Source organism: Tachyglossus aculeatus, chromosome X4 (assembly GCF_015852505.1).
Source record: "Tachyglossus aculeatus isolate mTacAcu1 chromosome X4, mTacAcu1.pri, whole genome shotgun sequence".
Lineage (NCBI taxonomy): Eukaryota > Metazoa > Chordata > Mammalia > Monotremata > Tachyglossidae > Tachyglossus > Tachyglossus aculeatus.
This window is the reverse complement of record NC_052098.1, coordinates 41,609,403-41,631,793: the sequence shown is the minus strand read 5'-3', so window position 1 is coordinate 41,631,793 and position 22,391 is coordinate 41,609,403. Positions and strand designations below refer to the sequence as shown.

Genomic DNA, 22,391 nt, shown 5'->3' with positions numbered 1-22,391 from the left:
GGATTCGAGGATGCCAAAGGTCCCCTCAAATAATCATCCATTTGTTTCCTTTTCTTTGACATTTTTGAAAGCACAAAACATCACTAATCTGATATGCTTGTTAACCATAGCATGGAACAATTTCATGTTAGGATCAAGCAATCAACAGTATTTATTGAGCTCTTGGGAGACTATAATAAAGTTAGAAGACATGAATCCTTGCCTTCAGGAAGCTTACAGTTTATCAAATCATTTACTGGATGAGAAAGAAAAAATGGATATGTAGACGACTAAGTGCTTCATAGTTGGGTATGAAAATCAACCTGTACAAAAGTGCTACAGATCTGTGTGAGCACATTAGTTTGCAGTTGGTGAAGAAGTCTTGAGGTGGTAGTAGGAATAAGACCTGGGGAAAAGAAATGGTAATAAAGTAAGGCCTCCTGGAGGAGTTGTGCTTTTAGAAGGATTTTGAAAACTGGGAGAGCTGTGGTCTGGCAGATTAGAATGTCCATTGCCCTCTCCAGTTGTTTCAGACATTGAACTCCCTCCTCAAATGCCCCGTCCCCCCACCTCCTCCATCCCTTGCCCCTAATGACCTGGCCAGCCACCTACTTTATTGAAGAAATTGACACTCTCAGATGTGATCTCCCTAAAATATCCCCTGCCCCTCCTGAGTACCTCCCTGCTCCTTCTCCTAGTCTCCCATCTTTCCCAGGAGTATCTCTAGGGAAGATCTCCTGTCTTCTCTCAAAATCCACCCTCTCCACCTGCACATCTGACCCCATTCCTTCGCATCTTATCAAAACACTTGTCCCCTCTCTTCTTGCCTCCCTAACTGCAATCTCTCCCTGTTCTCTCTCCAGTGGGTTCTTCCCCACTGCTTTCAAACATGTCCATGTCTCCCCATCCCGAAAACCCTCCCTTTGACCACGGTGCTCCCTCAGGTTTTCACTCATCTCCCTCCTACCATTCCTTTCCAAATTCCTTGATTGAGTTGTCACTTGTCACTTGAGTGAGTTGTCAAGTTGTCAGCAGTACACCTGCTGTCTTAGGTCTGTCTCCATCAATTCTTTCCTTGACCCCCTCCAATTTGGCTTCTATCCACTTCACTCCACAGAAACCACCATCTCAAAGGTAACAAATGATCTTCTTGCCAAATCTAATGACCTCTACTCCATCCTAATCCTCTTCGACCTCTCACCTTCTTTCGATACTGTTGACTATCCAACTAACCTCTTAACCAAACTCGTCTTCACTGACATTGTCCTCTCCTGGTTCTCCTCCTATATCTCTGGCAACTCATTCTCAGTCTCTTTTGAGGGCTCCTCTTCTGCCTCCCATCCCCTAACTGTGGGGGTCCCTCAAGGTTCAATTCTGGGTCCCTTTCTACTCTCCATCTATACCCATTCCCTTGGAGAACTCATTTGCTGCCATGGCGTCAACTACCACCTCTATGAGGATGATACCCAAATCTGTATCTCCAGCTCTGATCTTTCTCCCTCTCTGCACTCTCACAAAGAATTCCTGGTCTTCCTGACCCCCATGATCCAATTTTCTGCTTCTTGGTTCAGTATTTGCCAAGGGAGCAAAATTCAGGAACAAAAATAATTGGTCCTGTATAACACAAACCAGGCTATCATGACAATGCACTTTAAGTATCTGTATATTTAGATCATTCTTATGTAAAATCCATTTCAAGAATCAGCATGGCCTAGTGGAAAGGGCTTGGACTGGGGAGCCAGGTTCTAACCCTGGCTCCACCGCTTTCCTGCTGTGTGACCTTTGGCAAGTTACTTAACTTTTCTGTGCTTTAGTTGTCTCATTTTTAAAATGGGGAATCATTACCTGCTCTCCCTCCTACTTCGGCTGTGAGCCCCATGTGGGACAGCAACTGGGTCCATCTTGATTAACCCATATCTATCAAAGGGCTTAGTACAGTGACTGGCTCAGTAAGTATTTAACCATCACCACATGATGATGATATTAGTATCATTATTATCATTATAATTTATATTCTATACTCAGGATATATTCCCACATACCTTTGCCCCAAATGAAAGTCCATCTGGGCTTCCTTTGGCTTGTTTTTGGTTAGTATTATTATATTTTGACTGTTAACACATACACAAATACTTAGAAAGTATTTCATAAATATGTGATACAATATAAATGCTTAATAGCAATTAGACTTGATTTTATTTCATTCTGTTTCATTTTCATTTGATACAAAACCCATTAAATTTTGTCCTAAAAATGGTGCGAGCTTGAGACACATGAACATACAAAGATCCCTAGCCTCAGGGAGCTTACAATCTAGAGTAGAAGACAGACATTAAAATAAATTATAGATCAAGGAAATGGCAGGCTATAAGGATAGGTACATATTTATTCATATTAATGTCTGATTCCCCCTCTAGATTGTAAGCTCCTTGTTAACTCCTCTTCTTGTGGACAAGAATCATGTCTACCCATTCTACTGTATAGCACTCTCCGAAGTGCTTAGTACAGCACTTAGTAAATTGATTTAATATGCACTGCAACTACAATGGGTTGCAGGACAGTGTAGTGATGTTTAGCTCAGCAATAACTAACCTCCTGAGCAATAAAAGCAGCACTGCTTCCTGAAATCCCAATTGTGAGAACAAAGGATTAAGACTTCTGATTCTTGAAGCACACTAGCATGACTGACAGTGAGGTCTTACCCATGCATGCAAATGTTGCTAAAAAAACCAGGATCAATACATCCTCCTGCAAGGTTTACAAATTAGGATAAGTCCTTGCTATACTAGAGTGTTTGTCTTTGAGATGTTTGCGGGTGTTCTTAGCCTTAAATCCCCATCCAAATAACCCCCAGAGTCATATCTAATGGGGGCCCGAAACTACCCCAATTCTTCCCCTTCCCAGACTGGCAGATTTGGGGAAATTCTTCCTAGGGCACCCCAAATCCCTGCATTCCTTTTGCTGCCATCATGCCCTGTTTCAAGTCCAGATGTCTCTCCAAAGACAAGTAGATGATAATAATAATAATAACAATAATAATAATGATCGTTAAGCACTATGTGCCAGGCACTGTATTAAGCTCTGAGGTACTTACAAGGTAATTAAGTTGGACACAGTCCCTGTCCCACATGGGGCTCACAGTCTAAATCGGAGGGAAGGGGATTTAACCCCGATTTTACAGATGAGGTAACTAAAGAGGAATTCTGGTAAGTTCTGCTATGGCTTTTCAGTGAGCTATCCAGAGAGAAATTATCAGAGCGGTCATTTCAAAGGTTCCCTCTAAACTATCATCATTTTTAAAAATCTTAATAATAATAATAATAATGATGATATTTGTTAAGTGCTTACTATGTGCAAAGCACTGTTCTAAGCACTGGTGGGATACAAGGTGATTAGGTTGTCCCACGTGGGGCTCACAACATTAATCCCCATTTTACAGATGAGGTAACTGAGGTACAGAGAAGTTAAGTGACTTGCCCAAAGTCACACAGCTGACAAGTGGCAGAGTCAGAATTAGAACCCATGACCTCTGGCTCTCAAGCCCGCACTCTTTCCACTGAGCCTCGCTGCTTCTTAATCAGATTGGACACAGTCCATGTCCCACAGGTATATGCTCCCTGCCAGAACACCTGTTACCTGAGTTTATTCTATGTGCATTGAGCACAAGAACACAAACTAACCTATTTTCCCATCACCCCTTACTTTGGAATGAATGCCTAGAAGATTTGCTCACAATTAGTCGGCAGTATCCATGCATTCATTAGAATGCAGTTTGTTTCAATTCATTTTAACGAAATCCTGTCAGAACAGCTTATTTTTATAAATCTGAAATAGTCTTAGACAAGATCTTCAAGAGCAAGATAAAATGATTAATTCCAGATAATTTCAGAATGAAGTTCCCTCATTCTCTGGTTCATTTGGCTAAAGTTGTCTAGCTACAAGGTCACAAGGTGTGGGAGAACAAAATTCCAGAAAGAAAGTTTCTCTTAAGCTTTATGACAGCTCGCTCTCTCTGTCCACAGGCATGAACATTTCACTCTGGCCTCTCCTGCTATATCCTGTAAGACCATGAGGAATATCACAGTGGGTCAGACCAATGACCTATCCAGACCAGGATTCTGCCTCCAGCAAGGGCACCAGGAACCATATCATGGTTGCCACCCTGGACATCAATCAATCAATCAATCAATTGCGTTTATTGAGCACTTATTGTGTGTAGAGCACTGTACTAAGAATTTTGGAGAGTATGGTATAACAGATTTGGTAGACATGTTCCTTGCCTATAGGAGCTTACATTCATCCTCAGGGTTCACGATGGGCCATATAGCATTGCTGACTACCATTTTGACTCACAGGAGGGCCCAGAGATAGGAGGTCCTTCTAAACCTCAAAGTTAGAATTGATTGCATCTTCCCTGTAGCCCTGGGTATTTCCAAACGTTGCAGCAAGAGCAGTAACAACATTTTTGTTCTTTGTAAGATCTAAAATCATCACCGTGTTTAACTTAGGCATCTAAAGTCAATGGCTTAAGACAACTACAGATGAGTTGAAATGACAGATGGTACCTAATGAGGGGGAGATCTTCATCAAGCACAATATGATTGTGTCAATTAATTTAGAATTCCAGTCTCAGGGCTTACAATTCATAGGGCAAAGAGATGCCCCTTTCACTACGCTTGATTTTTGTGTACAAATGGGACCCATCCCTCAGGTAAACAACTAACGAATGCCACTTCTCAGGAAGGTCCCCTGGGACAAATGGATCGAAAGGGTCAGTTGTTTTCCTCCACCTTGAATCTTTATGTTTATACAATCAAAGGAGTGTAAACTGACAGTGCATCACTATGAGATGTGAAGCGTCCCTCTGTCTCCTACTGGAGTGAGAGCAAGCTGCTGCCAGGCCACAGAGGGATTCTCATAGAATCTCTTGTGGGGGAAGGAGGGTCATCTATGAAGGAAGCTGATTTATCTACCTCAAGTTCAGATGCAGTGCTGTTCCTGGGCTCCTGCCGTATAGCTCCCACTGTGGATGAGCCAAGGGACAGTATGAAGGAAGAGAAGAAAGAAAAGAGGAAAGAAAGGAAGGAAAGAGAGAGGGGGAAAAAAAGAAAAGGGAAAGAGAAAGAAAAGGGAGAAAGAGAGCGTGAGTGCAAAAAGGAGGGAGGGAGGAAGGAAGGAAGGAAGGAAGGAAGGAAGGAAGGAAGGAAGGAAGGAAGGAAGGAAGGGAAGGAAGGAAGGAAGGAAGGAAGGAAGGAAGGAAGGAAGGAAGGAAGGAAGGGACACAATGGAAAGAAAGGCATGGAACAACTCTCAGCATGCTCCCTGCTCAAGGGCTTCCAAATATGTCTAAGCCAGGAACTGCCTGGGCTATCAGCAGCCAGAGAAATTCCAAGATGGAAGATTAAGGATTCTTTTCAGCACCAAAAGGGGTACATGTTTCCCCTTTATGTGAAGGGAACTAAGTCCAGGGTTTCATACCCTGGAAAACTCCAGGAAGTATTATACTGATCACCTTAGTTTTCCCAGTCAAAGCCCCTTGAAATCAGGAAGCAAATCTCTTTAAAGAGCTCCAGGGATTTGGCACAATCTTGCCAGTGCTTCTTTCTGGTGAGCACAACCCTAATGGAAATAAATTTGGCAAGGTGACATTCAACAGAGCAGAAATCTTCCTACTCCACTATCAAACAGAGCAAAGAGTTTGGGATAAGGTCATTTTATCTATTTTTGCAGATGGAAATTTGGGGAGCGAGGTGATTAGCTCTTTTGGGAGAATTTTCTATTTAATCTAATAGGTCTTTTGCTTGGATGCTAATAGGCAATCTGTGAGTATGAAACTTGAAGCACTGCCATACATTATGCTCTCTCCTTGAAAAAACTAATAGGAACTTCAATGAATTCTTTGTGCACTTAAATTGTAAGTTGGACACATATGCAATTCCTTAGAGGCTCTGGAAGAACTACAGATTATACATGAATTTCAAGCATTAGATATATGCATTATAAAAACTAAAATTAGCAGTTATTCCTTTACAGAATGAATTGAATTGGAAATCCCTATGTGTTGTACCTCACTGTTGCTTGGCTAAATTCCCGACTCAATTCCTGAACCTGATCTCACTTCTTCTCCCACAGCATAGTCTGTCCTCTGAAGGATGTCATAAACCCACATTTATTTATGGTATTTGTTAAGTGCTTACTATGTTTGAAACACTCTTCTAAACACTGGAGTAGATACAAATTTTATCAGGAGGGACACAGTCCTTACCCCACTTGGGGCTCACACTCTAAACTGGAGGGAGGATGATTTAATCCCCTTTTTACAGATGAGATAAATGAGGCACAGAGAAGTTAAGTAACTTGTCCAAGATCACACAGCAAGCAATTAACAGAGTGAGATTAGAACCCAGATTCTCGGACTGCCAGACCCATGCTCTTTCCACTAGACTATGCTCTTTCTCAATGTCATTGACTCCTACTGTTTCTTGGACCCTTCTATGTGAAATGTTGGTTTAGTTAATCTATACCAATTTACACAAAATAGAATATGCCTAACTCCGGGACTGCTACCAAACCTCCAAACCCTGTATTTTCCCCAGTGTCTAATCCAGTGCTTTGGTACACAACAAATGCTTAATAGACACCATTACTACTACCATGCCATGTGATTCTGTGATTATAGGTCACACTGACAATAGTCATAGTGCATAGAGATGGATATCTCCTTTTTGATGAGTTACAAAGTTCAGATATGTTCCTCAAACTTTCTCCCTGAAGAGTTTATCTGACTCCTCCCACAATTAAATCACTTTTAGACTACTGTTTCTGTTCTTAATTTCTCCGTTCGTTAATTAGTCATGGCCAGAGTTTCACCAATCAGATGGGCTCCCATAAGGTCAGTTCTGGAGCAATCTGACATCTAGGGAGAAATAGGTTAATCTCTTTCAACTCAGAGTTATTTTGAGCTCAATCTCTTTCATGTCCAAGGACGTAGACCCTGTCACAATTCTGCTAGCAAAAAAAATGCCCTAAAGCACTTCCTCCCTTTGGTAAATATTTCACTAAACTCACTTTTTGGTTATCACTCTTCAGCTGTTCAAATTGTCCTCATCTCCACTTTTGGTCCAGAACTATATGTATTTGACCTTTTATTCATTCATTCATTCAATTGTATTTATTGAGCACTTACTGTGTGCAAAGCAGTGTACTAAGCACTTGGGAGAGTACAATATAACAACAAACAGACCCATTCCTCCCCACAACAAGCTCCCAGTTTAGAGGGGAGACAGACATTAATATTAATAAATAAATAAATAGATAAATGCATAAATAAATACATTTCAGATATACTCTGATATATACATATGTGCTGTAGGGATGGGAGGGAGGATGAATGAAGGAGCAAGTAAGAGTGGTGCAGAAGGGAGTGGGAGAAGAAGAGAGGAGGGCTTAGTGAGGGAAGGCTTCTTGGAGGAGATGTGCCTCCATTCATTTCCCCACCTTTTCCAACCCACTTTGGCTCAGTATGGTAGATTGTTCATATACAGTTGCCAGTTCTCCACCATCTTCTAGACTGTGAGCTCACTGTTGGGTAGGGACTGTCTCTATATGTTGCCAACTTGTACTTCCCAAGTGCTTACTATAGTGCTCTGCACACAGTAAGTGCTCAATAAATATGATTGATTGGTCTATTTCAAACCAACACCAATGCTTCTCCATCATCATTCACCGGTGAGAAGCTCTGGCTCTGCTACTTGCCTGCTGTGTGAACTTGGGCAAGCCACTTCACTTCTGTGTGCCTCAGTTACCTCACCTGTAAACTGGGATTAAGACTGTGAGCCCTATGTGGGACAGGGACTGTGTCCAACCTGATTATCTTGTATCTACTCCAATGCTTACAATAGTGCCTGGCACATAGTAAGTGCTTAACAATTACCATAATTATTATTATTATCATTATTATTATCCTAACAGAGTCCTTTTTCTTGGGCCTTTCAAAGCCTTTAAAGCAACATCATTAGCTTCAATACCTTGGGAAACTGATTTTCATTGTTTCACAGATATCTTTTTGTCCATTCACTCAGTCTCTCATTTTAAACAAGTTCTCCAGAACTGTCTGGGGCAATACAGGGTGCACTGTGGGAGTTAGATTAGTGGCATGGCTCCTTAAATCTCCCTGTGATTGTGCAGACCTGAATAATCCTAGGTAATTAATTGCTTCTCTGTAATTAGCTGGAATCTGAGTCTCCCAGAGACACAATGGTCCACTCAGAATATGTATTTATGTACCTGTGTATGTGTGTGTGTGTGTGTGAGACATTGTCTTGAACTATACTAATTTTATTTATCACATATTCATACATATAAAATATATAATTTTATTTCATCTGTGAAAAAGCTTTCCACATCCTAATCCTTAATTATGAGTTATATGATTGATAACAGTTTTATTGAGAGAGCATCTTTGGTTATTTTGCCTTTATCCCTATGTATAATGAGCTGTTCAAGTTTCATAATAAAGCAGCTGTTACTCTCCTATGAGTGCATTTTCATCTTCATTTTCTCTCACCAATTTCACATGGTTTATCTAGAAATATATATACATTTCTTCCTTGAAAACACAAAATAGCTGATGAATCAGATGATTACAACTTTCTGAAAAAGGATTTCAATAATTAATTGCACATTTTTATACTGAAAAAAATCTTATGTACAACAAATGTCTGGACTTCACAAAAACATTTGACACTTATGAAAGCTGTTTTTTCTGTAGCCATCCTACACATTTTTGGTCACATCCAGAAATCAGGAAATTTTCCTTTTAGGAGATTCAGGAGAAGCATGATTAATGAAATGGCTGAACAGATAAAACACTTAAAATTAGTTTCACTTTTAAAAAGACCACATAATGCACTGTTTATGCATATTAATGGATATTTCATATCTACATTGCATATGGGCAGGGGTTGTTGGAAGGTGTGCATGTGTTTGTATGACCTGTATATTTGCAGATGGCCTGGTCGCAAGGGCACAGCCATGGGAATCAGAGGACCTGGGTTATAATCTCAGCTCTGACACTTGCCTGCAGTGTGACCTTGGGTAAGTCACTTAACTTCTCTGTGCTTTAGTTTCCTCATCTGCAAAATGGTAGCATCCATATCTGTTCTCCCTCTTCCTTTGACTATGGTCCCTCTGTGGGACAGGGACTGTGTCTAACCTGATGATCTTGTATCTACCCCAGTGCTCAGTAGAGTGCTTGACACATAGTATGAGCTTCGCAAATACCATTATCATTATTATTGTTGTTATTATTATATGGTTTTGCTGACTGATGATGTGATCCAAATGTGCACCTGTGCCTGAAATGCCTAATGTGTGACCAGCATGTTTCCATACCAAGTACATGGAAGGCTGTTTTGAGGGTAAGGAACTAGTCCACATTGACAGTTCTCTGCCTTTCATCCCCAAAGTCTTCCTCATGTCTAGACTGTGAGCCAGCTGTTGGGTAGGGACCATCTCTATATGTTGCCAACTTGTACTTCCCAAGTGTTAGTACAGTGCTCTGCACCCAGTAAGCGCTCAATAAATATGATTGAATGAATGAATGAATGTCTTTGCCAACCAGATCTCTACCTTATTCCTGCTCTAGATGTTCTTCAATATCTGAGCTACAGGAAGTTTATGATTTGTGCGTGAGCTGAAAACAGTTTCGCCAATCGTTAACCTTGAGCCTTGAGAGCTTCCACATTTGTTCTTGATGCTTGCAGTTCTTCATGATTGTCTCCTTGTTCTCTTTTCTGACACCTTTTTGCCCCCGAAGGCAAAACATGGAACAAAGAAAACTAAAGCCCAGTTTGATGCTGATCTTCATCGAGTCCACATAGATATTGATAATAGAGTAAGAACAAGAGCATGTAACCTTATTCATTCATTCAATTGTATTCATTAAGTGCTTACTGTGTACAGAGCACTGAACTGAGCACTTAGGGAGAGTACATACAACAATAAACTGACATATTCCCTGCCCACAATGAGCTTACAGTCTGGGGTGTGGGAGAAAGACATTAATATAAATAAGCAAATTACAGATATGTACATAAGTACTGTGGGGCTGGGATGGAGGAAGGACAAAGGGAGAAAGTCAGGGCAAGGTAGAAGGGAGTGGCAGAAGAGGAAAGGAGAGGTTTAGTCAGGGAAGGCCTCCAGGAGGAGATGTGTCTTCAATAAAGCTTTGAAGTGGGGGAGGCTAATTGTCTGTCAGTTTTGAGGAGGGAGGACATTCCAGGCCAAAGGCAGGATGTGGGCGAGGGTTTGTGGAGTGCTCACTTTTTGCAGAGCACTGTACTTATAAGTGCTTGGGGGAGAACTACGCAGTTGGTAGTCATGATCCTTTCAGCAGCTTTCAGTCTAATAGAGTTTAGAATCTCCTGTTTTTATCCCTCCTGTTGCCCAGCCCTTTTAGACACTTGCCTCCAGGAACTACCTCCTAGCCAATCAGAATGTTCAGCCATGACCCAGATAGAAACAACTTATACTTCATATTATATAGATCTCAGTTCTAGCCAATGTTCAAACCAAGTGGAGTGAGAAATGTTTGGTGTCTGTACATTTAAGATGCAAATTTACTGGAGAAAAAGCAGTTCATTCAACCTACCACATTTGCTTACATAATTGCCTCCACTGCATAACACCTCCCCTTACCCCACTGTGATTTTTGAAGGAGGAAATAAAACCACCACCTCTCAAACTTAGGAGGAACAGGTCTCGAATAGAACTTCCCTAGAAAATGCAAATGGAAATATAGTGAGGTCTCAAGGTTATGTATGACAATCCCATTAGTGAGGAATGTCAAGCAGACACCAGAAACTAATTGCAATTCTTTTGTCAACAATGATGAAGTGAAACAGCCTGGTTCAATGGAAAGAGCATGGGCTTGAGAGTCAGAGGTCATGGGTTCTAATCCCAGCTCCGCCATTTGTCTGCTGTGTGACCTTGGGCAAGTCACTTAACTTCTCTGTGCCTCAGTTCCCTCATCTGTAAAATGGGGATTAAGACTGTGAGCCCCACGGGGGACAACCTGATTACTTTATATTCCCCCCAGCGCTTAGAACAGTGCTTGGCATATAGTAAGCGCTTAACAAATGCCATTATTATTATTATTATTATTAAAAACGAAAACAATTTTAACAAGATCAAGGGGAGAAGTTTTCAGCAGAACTGTTAATGAGAGCACAGAAGCCATATGTGACTTTTTTTTGAAACCTCCCAGCTAGAAAAGTGCCATGGTAACAGACATGTTTGAACTGTGATAGGTTTGTGGTTCTGGCAACAGGACTTTCAGAGAGAAGAGCTCTATATGTGGAGATACCAGACCACCCAAGAAGATACAACACCAGGATAATTAAAGTAGTCTTTTTAAAAAAATATATTTATTCTTTTTCTTTTCTTTTCTTTCTTTTCTCACTGTGAAGGTTTTACCCTGGAGGCAAGGTGGAGGTACCCCTTTCAGGGTCACACCTCATACTATTCTCTACCAACAGGTTGAATTCTGGTAGCTGCTTTCTTTAAATAAAAATGATACTTGCCAAGTGCTTACTTTGTGCCAAGCACTGTTCTAAACACTGGGGTAGAAACAAGATAGTCAGGTTGAACACAGTCCCTGACCCACATGGAATTCCAGTCTAAATAGAAGGGAGTAGGATTTAATCCCATTTTACAAATGAGGTAACTGAGGCACAGAGAAGTTACGTGATTTGCCAAGGTCACACAGCAGGCAAGTAAGTGGTGGAGTCAGAATTAAAACCCAGGTTTACTACCAGGCCTCTACACTTTCCTCTAAGTCAGGCTGCTTCCCACACTGCTTACTTAATTACGCCACTGTGCCAACGACACCCTGGAGCTAATATGGTGAATGGACTTAGTAGAATATTGAAACCTAGCTTGGTGAAAAGTTAAAAAAAAGTACAGCACTGACAAGATATAGACACTAGGAAAAATTAAGTTCGAGTATAGAGATCTTGATTTACCTCTAGAGCATATTTTCCCACAATTGTCAGCCACAAAATATCTTATAGATGAACATAAGATTATAAGACCAGCCACCGGGTATAACTTTGTCGGACCCATGGCCCACTAAGAGTGCCTTGACAGGGGCCTGGGCATCAGAAGGTCATGGGTTCTAACCCCCTGCTCCACCACCTGTCTGCTGTGTGATGTCTGCTGTGTGTCCTTGAGCAAGTCACTTCACTTCTCTGTGCCTCAGTTACCTCATCTGTAAAATGGGGATTGAGACTGTGAGCCCCATGTGGGACAGGGACTGTGTCCAACACGATTGGCTTGTATCCACCCCAGCATTTAGTATAGTGCCTGGCACATAGTAAATGCTTAACAAATGCCATCATTATTGTCATTTTGACAATCACGTGTTTGATGTAGGAGGTTGCAGGGATTGGGCACTCTATCAAGCCTGCAAACCTCACAAGGAGAAGGGGTTGAATCACTCCCCTAGATGGTGCCACCTCCCTTGCCCCTTCCCTTCCCCAAATCATGACCTTTCCCTACAGAAGTCCTTGAGCAGTTATAGAGGTCACGGGTTGTGGCAGGCCAGAAGAGAAGATAAAGTAGTCTTTAAAAAAATTATTCTTTTTCTTTTAATAATAATAATAATAATGGCATTTATTAAGTGCTTACTATGTGCAAGTACAAGGTGATCAGGTTGTCCCAGGGTAGGCTCACAGTCTTCATCCCCATTTTACAGATGAGGTAACTGAGGCACAGAGAAGTTAAGTGACTTGCCCAAAGTCACACAGCTGACAATTGGTGGCTTTTCTTTCTTTTCTCACTGTGAAGGTTTTACCCCGGAGGAAGGTGGAAGTACCCCTTTCAGGGTCACACTAGGAAAGTTCCCAGTCCTCTATCAGTCTCCACTACAGGAGAGAGAGTCAGGCAGAGGCATATCCATACCATTCCTAGCTCAGACAGTGGCTAGCAAGTGGAAGGCTAACTGCTATAAGTCAAAACTCACCTGTGCTGGGCAGCAGCAGCATGGGAGAGAATCAAGGGAGAAGACACAAGTTTACTTCATGGAAGGAGGCAATGGTAAACCACTTCCATTTTTTTTACCAAGAAAACTCTATGGGTACACTATCGAAACGATTGCAGGTGGATGTGGGGCATTCTGGGAGAGATGTGTCCATGGCATGGCATGGCATAAGACAAGACAAGGTGGAGGTGGAGAAATGGTGGGTGGGGACAGGTGGGCAGGTGGAGAAGAGAAATAAAGTAGTATTTTTTATTTTTTTAAATTTCCTTCACTCTTTTTCTTTTCTTTTTCTTTATTCTGAAAGTTTCACTCCTGAGGCAGTGTGGAGTATGGAGATACAGAAATGGTGGAGCGGAGGGCAGTGAGTATTGATTGATTGATTGATCTGAGTGGTCCTAAAACTTATAGCCGGCAGCTGGAAAGAATTGAAGGTGGGGTGGGTGGAGGAAGGGTATGGAAATGTTAGTTCTGAATGTTGTCCTGGGCACTGAAGAAAATGGCTATATATTGTAATGTCTTATTTAGTATGAATTAATGCGGTCCCTTTTTTTTTTTCCAAATCTGTTCATTATTCTGACCATCTACTCTCATGCTTGACCTTGATTTGTCTTTTAAGCCAACTCTGGCTTCTACATATGAAGTTGTTCCCTTTTAAGCACTGGATATTCACACCACACTCGGCACTTTATGTACATATCAGCGATGAATTTTAATGTCTCCCTCCCTTTCAAGACAAACTCCAGATGCGGAGGGCAGGTGTCCACCAACTCTGTTGTAGTTTTCCAAGTGCTTAATACAATACTCTGCATCCAGTAAGTGCTAATTAATTAACCTGTACCACCTGTTGGGTGGGACAGACCACCAGTAGAAAAGGAGGGGGATGGTAGCAGTCCCCTACCTCCAAGGCATGTGGGCTCCCGAAATACATTTTGTAGAAATTATCAGGTGAGTAGGGTGGATGGGTAGGGTCTTTGATTTTCAGAGTGCTTTCCCTGCAGTGTCTGTGTGCATGTGGGATTGATATGAAACACAGTGACTGCTTTATCAATTGTTTTGTTATCATGAGGAAACTGAGGCACAAAGAAGTTAAATGATTGCTGCTTGCTTCTCTCTCACTATTCCCCAGCTAGCATTGCCACTCCCACTCCTAAATTCTTAACCAATGCAGAGCCAGAGTGGTTGGATGCAAATATTTCCTTGTCTAAAGTTTATTCCCATCAGCTGCAAGACTTTTAGCATCACAGCATGCCTGGCCATACAGAGAAATACAGCCACTGGTAGTTTACTTGGTAATTTGGTTTACCATTGAGAAGGAACATTGTGCCATTGTATTTAATGATTAATTCTCTCAAATGTTTTGGAAGTTATTTTGAGGGATTTTTTTTTAGAGCTTCTGGGATGTAAACAGACCTCCGCACCATGTAGTTGTGCTTCAGAGGGGAGGGTGGAGGGGTTGAGGGGAATGCAATTTCCATGATTATGAACCTTCCCTGCCTCTCCCAAAATTCTGACTTATGTTAACTGTGAACAGGGACACCTTTATTTACATCTGGAAGTTCTCAAAAAAACCCCCCTCTCAACATAATTTCCAAAATGTTTGAGAGAATTAATGAATACATATAATATTCCTTCTCAGTGGTAAACAAAATTACCGAGTGACCTACCAAGTGGCTGTGTCTCTCCATATGGCCAGGGATGTTGGGATACTAAAAACCTTGCAGCTGGCAGGAAGAAACTTTAGACAGTGAAACATTTGCAACTAAGACCTCTGGCTGTCTGGAGGAGAATATACTAAAGTATTTAGTGGGTGGGGGTGAGGGTGGGATTCCTAGCTGGGGTTTAGTGAGAAAGAAGCAAGGCTCAATCAAAAAGCAATGGGTTTGTCTAGAAGGGGAAACAAACTAAAATAAATCACATATATGTACATAAGTGCTGAGAGCGGGGTGAATATTAAGTTCTTAAAGGGAACAACTTTATTCATTCAATTGTATTTATTGAGCGCTTACTGTGTGCAGAGCACTGTACTAAGCACTTGGGAAGTACAAGTTGGGAACATATAGAGACGGTCCCTACCCAACAGTGGGCTCACAGTCTAGAAGATGTGTAGAAGCCAGAGTTGGCTTAAAAGACAAATCAAGGTCAGGCATGAGAGTATAATGTCAGAATAAAGAACAGATCTGGAAAAAAAAGGACCACTTTAATTCATAGTGTTTAAATAGGATGTTACAATTTGCAGCCATCTTCTGCCGCACCCATGACAGAATTTGGCACAAACTGATATTTGAGTGATTCATGCTTCAGAGAGAGATGAAAGATAGAGTCCTATTAATTCCCAAATAACTGAAAATGGGATAAGGGCATACGTTGAGTATTTGTCAATTATCTCTCACAAACAACCCCAATCGCCATGTTGCCCCGCTCGGGCTGAGTCAAAGGATCTTCAGAATAATGAATAAATGCGGGAAAAATGGACTTCATTAATTCTCTTCTCCACTGGCCTGTCCAACCACACCCAACATTTCTCCACCTCCATCTCGTCTCCTTGCCCATCTCACAAAGAACAGCCTCCACATTGCCCTGCTTGGGTTACAGGACTGGCTGGACTGGTTGGATCGCATCACATGCCTTTCAGGTCGAAGTCCTGCCTCACTCTTCCTTGGTGCTGTCCCTTTGCTCAGAAAGTCCAGTGACCTTGCAATTTAAGCTTTCCTGAGATTTGGTGGGATGATTCCATAAATCACTGCTTAATGGGATCATCTCTAAGGATCATGCTTCATTAACATACCGTGGAACAAAGTCCAGAAAATCATTGTGGAATCATATCGAGAACAGGACTCTGTCTCTGACAGTGGCACTGGAACACTTGGTAGAACCATTGCCCTCTTGAACATTTAACCTTACAGTAAGGAATGGGCCATGCAACATCCCAAGTGTTCCTCTGTTATGCACCACTCATCAATATATTGATTCGAACTCCCTCCGCAACTTCCTGAAATAAATTCCATTTTTCCCACCTTTGGGACTTTCACAAAAGTTGTTTTCTTTGGCTGTTTTGAACCTACCATCCTCAAGATTTTGTGAGTGCACCCTTATCCTGGTGCTGTGGGACTTGGTAAACAACAGTTCTCTTTTCACCTTGTTCATACTTTCAGTACTATCTCCTCTCAGTTTGTGTATATTTTCTTACTCTTTTACTTATTATGCTTTTGGAATTTGTGCTTTTCAAAGACAGGGACCCCATTTTGTATTTCTCTTGTATGTTCCCAAGTGCCTAGTAATAATAATAATCATAATGGTGTTTTTTAAGTGCCAAGCACTGTACTAAGTGCTAGAGTGGATACAAGCAAATCGGGTTGGACACAGTCCCTGTCCCACGTGGGACTCACAGTCTCAATCCCCATTTTACAGATGAGGTAGCTGAGGCACAGAGAAGTGAAGTGACTTGCCCAAGGTCTCATAGCAGACATGTGGTGTGGCTGGGATTAGAACATATGACCTTCTGATTCCCAGGCCCATGCTCTACTTCCTACACCACGCTGCTTCTGCCTAAGTAGGCACTCAACATAGTGTTCTGCACACAGATGGTAATGATGGTGATGTTGGTGGCAGGGAATATACTTTGGATCCTCAATTACCACCAAAGTTGAAGAGAGAGACAAGTGTCCTACAAGTATAGGTGCTGATTGCTGAGAATTGAAGCAGTGTGACAAGGAAAAAAGCATGCACCTGGCAGTCAGAGACCTGGGTTCTAACCCCAGCTCTGTCATTTGTCACACACTCAATAAATATGATAGACTAACTGACTGACTAATTAGGCTACATCAATTAATCGATGGCATTTATTAAGCGCTTACTGTGTGCACAGCACTGTACTAAGTGCTTGGGAGAGTACAGCATAATAGAGTTGGTAAACAAGTTCCAGCCTATAATGAGCATTCAATCTACAGTCTACATCATCCCTTGATTTATTTGGATATCTGCCCACTGGTCCTTCATTTTTTCCATCATAATAATAATAATTGTTTGTGCTTGTTAAGCACTTACTATGTGCCAAGCACTGTTCTAAGTGCTAGGGTAGATACAAACTAATCAGGTTGGATCTGTGTACAGTCAACAATCAATTAATCAGTAATAATAATAATAATTATGGTATTTGTTAAGCACTTACTATGTGCCAGGAACTGTACTAAGCGCTGGGGTGGATACAAGCAAATTGGGTTGGACACAGTCCCTGTCCCATGTGGAGCTCACAGTCTCGCTTCCCATTTTACGATGTGGTACCTGAGGCACAGAGAAGTAAAGTGACTTGCCCAAGGTCACACAGCAGACAAGTGGCAGAGCTGGGATTAGAACCAATGACCTTCTGACTCCCAGTCCCGTGCTCTATCCACTATGCCACGCTGCTACTACAATCAATCACTGGTATTTAATAATAATAATAATGGCATTTATTAAGCGCTTACTATGTGCAAAGCAATGTTCTAAGAACTGGAGAGGTTACAAGGTGATCAGGTTGTCCCATGGGGGGCTCACAGTCTTCATCCCCATTTTACAGATGAGGGAACTGAGGCCCAGAGAAGTTAAGTGACTTACCCAAAGTCACACAGCTGACAATTGGTGGCGTCGGGCTTTGAACCCATGACCTTTGACTTCAAAGCCCGGGCTCTTTCCACTGAGCCATGCTGCTTCTTGCAGAGCACTGTACTAAGAACTTGGGAGAGTACAATGCAACAGAGTTAGCAAACATGCTCCCTGTTCACAATGAGCTTACAGTCTAGAGGAGGAGGCAGACATTAATATAAATGAATAACTTATATAACTATATGTCGAAAATCCTATGGGCGTGTCAGTTGGTCAATCATATTTATAGAGCACTGTACAATTTAATGGACACATTCCCTGTCTGCAACAAGCTTAGAGTCTAGAGGGGGAGACAGACGTCAATATAAATAAATAAATCACAGATATGTACATAAGTGCTATGAGGCTGAGGGGGGTGGGTAAATAAAGGGAGCAAGTCAGGGTGATGCAGAAGGGAGTTGAAGAAAAGGAAAAGAGGGCTTAGTTAGTGAAGGCCTCTTGGAGAAGATTTGCCTTCAATAAGACTTTCAAGGTCGGGAGAGTAGTTGTCTGTCTGATATGAGGAGGGAGGCATTCTAGGCCAGAGGCAGGACATGGGTGAGAGGTCGGCAGTGAGATAGACAAGATGGAGGTACAGTGAGAAGGTTAGCATTGGAGGTGCGGGCTGGATTGTAGTACAAATCTTCTGAATTTCTTGCTAGAAATCAACTGATCTTTTCTCCAGGATGAAAGAAAACAACTCTTCCTCATTGATTCACAACTGAAGGACAGACGGTCTCTTACAAGCTAACTGTCAGCAACTGTTTCTGTTTCTGCACACTGTGACAAAGTCAAACTGATGATATGGATTGTGGCAGAACCCAATTATTTTCACTGACGAGTCCAGGAAACTGATTATGTGTAGCTAGCTGTATTATGCAAATGCATATCAAGATGCAGTTTTGGTGCTCTGAGCTGATTTGTGATCAAAGTATTGAAATTACAAATAGTTTTAAGATCAGGGCAACACTTACTAATGGAAAACTGTTTAACTCTTGTTACAGCTAGTGAGGTTTAAAAGAAAACCAAAGAGCTCGTAGCTAAAAAAAAATTAAAAAAAAACATTAGCAATATAAAGTCACTATTTACAGGGCAATCCAACTGTACTTCAGAGAGCATTACTGAGACTGAAAAGGATGTAAAGGGAAAAAAGAATTCACCTTTCAAAGATAAGCTATATTTGGAGATGGCCATAGCCCTCTAAATCAACCAGCATTTTAACTCAGTTGAAAAAAAAAATCTGGACTGCTAGCAGTGGCCTAAAATGTGACCCTCCTTTGAACTCTGTGGGTCTTTGAAAATTAAAAGTGGATCCTGCTGGACTTTTCAACGATGTAAATCAAGCTATGTGCACTACTGTGGTCTAGAGGACAGAGCTTTGGAACCTATTTTTAAGGAATTTCCATTTCTCTCTGCCTTCATCTTGTCATGTCACTTGGATGCTTTGAGCTTTGATATTCTTGCTGCATCTCTAGACTGTAAGCTCGCTGTGGGCAGAGAATGTGTCTGTTTATTGTTATATTGTACTGTACCAAGAGCTTAGTACAGTGCTTTACACAAAGTAAGTGCTCAATAAACACGATGGAATGAATCTGTAAAATGGGAGTCTTACCCATATATCAGAGCTCTGTAAAGAATAATTTTAAGAAATGGAATGAATGCTTTGGATACCTAGGAGAATGGTGTTGGAAGTAAAGGATTAAAATCATTATTACCGTTATTTGTGTTTATATATATATACATATATGTCACTGATGCTGCAGTTCACTCATTGGTGCGATTATGTCCATCAGCCACAGCACTGTCATCTACTATGTGCTTTGCATTTTTCAGGCACACTTGCATGTACGGATAGGATCTCATATATATATATGATTCTGTACACAGTTGATAATAGAAAGATTTTCTACATATACATATGTGTGTGCCTGAAAAAAACTGATGATGCCTGATTGATGCATCTGGCTGCATTGTTTGCACATAGGGATAGATCCCTGCTCTACAGTAAAGGGTTTCTTCCACACAGGACTTGGTTCTACTTCTGAGCCTCCATCTTTGTTCCTAGAACTTTGTGATACATTTGATCAAGGAAAGTAACCGGGGCTAGTGGAAAGAACATGGGCTTGGGAGTCGGGGACCTGGGTTCTAAGCCTATCTCTGCCACTTGTTGTGTGACCTTGGGCAAGTCACTTAACTTCTTTGTGCCAGTATACTCATTTTTAAAAGGAGATTAAATACCTGTTCTCCCCCACCATCCTTAGAGTACAAGCCCTGTTTGGAACTGGAATTTTAACCCAACCCGATTATCTTACATTTACCCATCACATAGTAAAGTGCCTGACACACAGCAAGTGCTAAATAAATACCACTATTATTAGGGAAGCAATGTGGCCTAGAGGAGAGAGCACAGGCCTGGGTGTCAGAGGACCTAGGTTCTAATCCTGACTATGCCGTTTGTCTGCTGTGTGACCTTGGGCAAATCACTTAACTTCTCTGTGCCTATTTACCCATCTGTAAAACGGGGACTTAATGCCTATTCTCCCTCCTGCTTAGACTGTGAGCCCCAAGTGGGACAGGGATCGGGTTTAACCTGATGATCTTGTATCTGTCCCACTGCTTAGTAAAGTACTTGACACATAGTAAGCCCTTAACGAATACCACCACTATTACAATAAGTATTAACAATACTCTGCTGTGTGATGTTGTTTGAGATTGGGCTTCACATTGTTTGATACTGGACTTTATTCCCAACTTGTGTGCTTTCTTTTTCAGTTTATCATATGGTAGCTCCCTGGATATCCAGCACTTATTCATCCTTCTCAAATGTCCTACCCAGTGGATCTGTACTGCTATGAGCATTGCTTTCATTCTGGTGCCTTCTAGGACCTAACCATGGTAATCTTCTTGGTAATCTTGTGCTCGCTTCAGCAGCACATATATTAATATTGGAATGATACAGAGAAGATTAGTATGGCACCTCTGCAAGGATGACAAGCAAATTCGTGAAGCGTTCCATATTTTTTCTTCCTCCCTTTAAAGCCCTACTGAGAGCTCGCCTCCTCCAGGAGGCCTTCCCAGACTGAGCCTCCTTTTTCCTCTCTTCCTCCCCTCTCCATCACCCCCTGCCCTACAGCACTTGTATATATTTGTACATATTTATTACTCTATTTTACTTGTACATATTTACTACTCTATTTTATTAATGATGTGCATATAGCTATAATTCTATTTATTCTGATGGTTTTGACATCAGTCCACATGTTTTATTTGGTTGTCTTTCTCCCCCTTCTAGACTGTGAGCCCGTTGTTGGTTAGGGACCACCTCTATATGTTGCCAATTTGTATTTCCCAAGTGCTTAGTACAGTGCTCTGCACACAGTAAGCGCTCAATAAAAACTACTGAATGAATGAATGAATGAATCTTGTCCTGCCATTTGTTGGTGAGCAGGGAAATTCCCTGCTAGCTTCCACAGACAGCTCTTATCCCCTTCCTCTAGATTGTAAGCTTGCTATGGGCAGGGAACATGCCCACTAATTCCGTTGCCTTGTACTCTCCCAAGCACTTAGTACAGTGCTCTGCACACAGTGAGCACTCGATGAATACCATTTATTGATCAATGGATTGATTTCTCTTTGTAGATGGGGTTTATGGTGGTACCTTTGTCCCATATTTTGAGGAAAAGCTCATGCAGATGAAGAAGTAGGCCCCCTCCTTGCTTGTAGATTTCTGCAGGAGTGCCATCATATAAAGGAACTTTTCATTTTTTATGGCTTTGACTGAAGGTTTCTTCCTGAAAAGTCAGAGCTATGGTCAAAGTTCTCCATTTTGACTAGTTTTTTTATGCTTTATGGGGTCTCTTCCTCAGTGCTGGAGAGTGTATTCAAGAGTTCAGTAGAGTATTTTTGCCATCACTGAAAGATTCCCTATTTGTGATGTGGGAGCTTTCATCTGTACTCTTAAGCAGTGGTGTGTATGGGGCCGCAGAGCTGAAGTAATGATAAGTAAGATTCCTTAGTTTGGAAGCTCCTTGAGGGCAGGGATCATGTTTACCAACTCTAACGTAGAAGCAGTATGGCCAAGTGGCAAGAGCATGGGCTTGGGGGTCAAAGGACGTGGGTTCTAATCCAGGCTCTGCCACTTGTCTGCTGCGTGACCTTGGGCAAGTGACTTCACTTCTTTGTGCCTCAGTTACCTCATCTGTAAAATGGGGATTAAGAACTGTGAGCCTCATGTGGGACAATCTGATTACCTTGCATCTACCCCAGTGCTTAGAACAGTGCTTGGCACATAGTAAGTGCTTAACAAATACCATCATTATCATTATTATTAACTCTATTAATCTCTTCCAAATGCTCAGTATAGTGCAGTGCACACAGCAAGTGCTCAGTACATGCCATTGATTGACAAATTGATTAGGTCTGTGTAGGTCAGCTTTTCCCTGACTATTTTCCTTTCCCTTTACAATATTTCCAAATATGTAATCTGCTGTGCAGTCAAACTATAGACATGAAGGAGGCTTCACAAAAATCACTTCAACTAGAGCAATGCTAATTATCTTGTGAGCACTCAAAATGCATATAGCAATGGGGCTAAGGATGATGATGATGAGGAGGAAAAGGATGGGAAAAATTCTGAATGTTTTCTGAAATTAGAAAATTGTTTCATCTGTTTTCAGCTCCTATCCTGATGTTGCTAAGTTCCTTGGGTATATGAAAAGCACTGCTGTAGTTCTCCTGAGTCTGGAAAAACTCC

At 41.6% G+C, this 22,391-nt stretch overlaps 1 non-coding gene across 1 annotated transcript; it reads left to right on the top strand.

Annotated features, from left to right (window-relative positions):
• The first annotated feature begins 20,553 nt into the window (after positions 1-20,553).
• Positions 20,554-20,660, top strand: LOC119948298. The gene has a single exon (XR_005456704.1). It is a non-coding gene; the product is annotated as a U6 spliceosomal RNA (small nuclear RNA).
• Positions 20,661-22,391: the final 1,731 nt, after the last annotated feature.